Here is a 2,565-nt window from a genome sequence, read left to right as displayed (position 1 = left end):
GATTGAAAACAACTGAACAGCAACAACAGCAATTTTCTGGTATATTTGAATCTGATATATTTGAATATATGATTAAATGAATAGAACTGATTTCTATTTACTATCTGTTTGGATAAATGGGTTTCCTCATTATTTGCTACTTGTGATGATGTTTTGTGTATAATTATTAATACTTCCTATTGAGCTTTTTTCCTAAAATTTTAGACATCCCCATGTGGATATATACATTTTATACAGGCAACACACATCTTAACATACAGATGAGGAAACTGATAAACTTACATTCTAATGGGGGAAGACAGCAGCTAGAGTTGCCATAGTAGGGAATGTCTATTTAGCTACTTCTCTAAGCAGTTCATGTTTTAATATTTCAAGCATCTACCTTCAGGGAAAGTATACTAGCTATTTTTTCCGGCAGTGAAGATCTCCCCGTGCCACCATGCCTCTCGCCAAAGACCTCCTGCACCCCTCTCCCCAAGGAGGAGAAGCAGAAACACAAGAAGAAACGCCTGGTGCAGAGTCTGAACTCATATTTCATGGACGTAAAGTGCCCGGGGTGCTATAACATCACCACTGTCTTCAGCTACGCACAAACAGTGGTTCTCTGTGTGGGATGCTCCACTGTGCTCTGTCAGCCTACTGGAGGAAAGGCAAGACTTACAGAAGGATGCTCCTTCAGACAAAGCAGCACTAATGACTGAATCAAGATGACTGAGAAACTGTAAAGAATAAAACAAATTTGATACCAAAAAAAAAAGAAAGAAAGTATACTAGAAGCTATGGGTTGTTAAGTGTTCATTAATCTATTTTATGGCCTATTGTGTTTTAAGCATTTCTTTTGTGTGGCAAAAACAAATAGCTGTCCCATAACTAGTCCACATTAAATATTGAATATATTTCTAACACTTTTGAGGAAACCCTACCCATGAGTCAAACATAAGTAGTGTGATTTTCTCTGAGGCCCCAGGGTGGAGCCAGAGAATATGACAAAGAATGTGAACCTCTTACTATTGAGGCCAGGCTCCCCCAGGGCTGGATTCTATCCATGTAAACTCACACCTAGAATCACTTAGTGAAAGAGGGTGTCCCAACCCACTGGTCCAGTAGTGGTTCTGCTCTTGTAAGATCTTATGTAATGTAATGTAATGTTATATATGTATGCATACATGTATATATCTGTATGTATGTATACATACATACATGTATATATCTATATACATACAAGCATTTCTATGTAATTATTTAAATATGCCTGTATGTGTGTATGTTGCCTCTCTCAATAGAAGGGAAGGACTATTTCATTTCATCTTTACATTTTTGTTAGTTGGCACAATGCTGGGCATATGGCTAATACACAATAAGTGTTGAGCTGATTCTATATCTTCACTGCAATCTCCCTTTAGGCAATAAAACAGGGCACAGGGATGATTTTATCCTTTTTCTGTGCCTAGAAAGAGGAAATATCCTCCTCTGTAATACCATGCTTGGGTGCAGCAGCTCTATATCAAGCTTACATCTGATTATAGAGCCCTGAAACAGGATGGGGAAGGCAGGAGAAGAGTGAAGTTTAGGAGGGGGAAAATGGCTCAGAAGAGCATGGGCTAAGATTTCTTCAGTGCACTCTGAGCTGTTGTTACCATCCTCCTACCCTTGAAAGTGCTGCTTTTGAGGAAATAGGCTAAAAGGCCATGCTCAAAGGGGCTCTTTGGAATACGTAAGTCCAGGGGGTAACAATGGGAAGGGAATAGTAGGGGAAGATCACTTCTCCCTTATTCTCCACCTCCTCTTACTGTTCTCTTTTCTCTTATTTTTATCATCTCCTCATTTTTTTTTCCAATGAAGTTAAGACAGAAACAGTTCTGGGACAAGAGCTGCTATTATTCTTTCATAAATAATGAATTGTATAGTTGAATAAAATCATTAGGATGTAAGCTCATCCTCTGTGTGCTCCCTGAAAGTGTGCTCTGGACAGCCCAGGAGTAGACATAACAGAGATGACAGGTGCCTCAGCCTGCTCCCACGTGATTTTAATCTCCTCTGCTATATTTTTAAAGCTTTTGTTTCATGTAGCTTGGAAACTGGGCATTTGGTACCGTGGAATCCACCAAAAATGTTGTTTTAAAGTTTTTATAGCAATGTGAGTCTGTGGGAAATAATTTGATCTGTGAAAATAATCTAGACAGTAAATGCAAAAACTCCCAGAAATATTAAACACATCTTTTACTGACCACAATTCAATAAAATTTTATTCAATAAAGAGATGTTAAAGAAAAGACCGAAAATTAATTGAAGACTAAATAACTTAATTTCAATAGTGGGTCAAAAAACAGATTCTAGAAGCAATTAATAATTTCATTAGGAATAATAACAGTGAGACAACACATGTAAATTGGAGGGATATAGCCAAAGCAGCACTTACAGTAAGACATAACTTTGATCAACAAAAGAGAAGAACAGATCAATGAAACAGGCATGCAATTTAAAAAATCCAGAAAAATTGCATAATTTAGAACCAAATTAAACTATACAACAAAGCAGTAATCCCAACAGTTTGGCACTGGTTAA

General features: G+C 37.4%; 1 pseudogene; it reads left to right on the top strand.

Moving 5' to 3' along the window:
* The first annotated feature begins 413 nt into the window (after nt 1–413).
* Nucleotides 414–751, top strand: LOC110209993 (small ribosomal subunit protein eS27 pseudogene; annotated as a pseudogene).
* Nucleotides 752–2,565: the final 1,814 nt, after the last annotated feature.

Source organism: Phascolarctos cinereus, unplaced genomic scaffold (genome assembly GCF_003287225.1).
Source record: "Phascolarctos cinereus isolate Bilbo 61053 unplaced genomic scaffold, phaCin_HiC Scaffold_5;HRSCAF=322, whole genome shotgun sequence".
Taxonomy (NCBI): Eukaryota; Metazoa; Chordata; class Mammalia; order Diprotodontia; family Phascolarctidae; genus Phascolarctos; species Phascolarctos cinereus.
The sequence above is the reverse complement of the archived record's forward strand: the minus strand, read 5'-3'. Positions and strand labels throughout refer to the sequence as shown.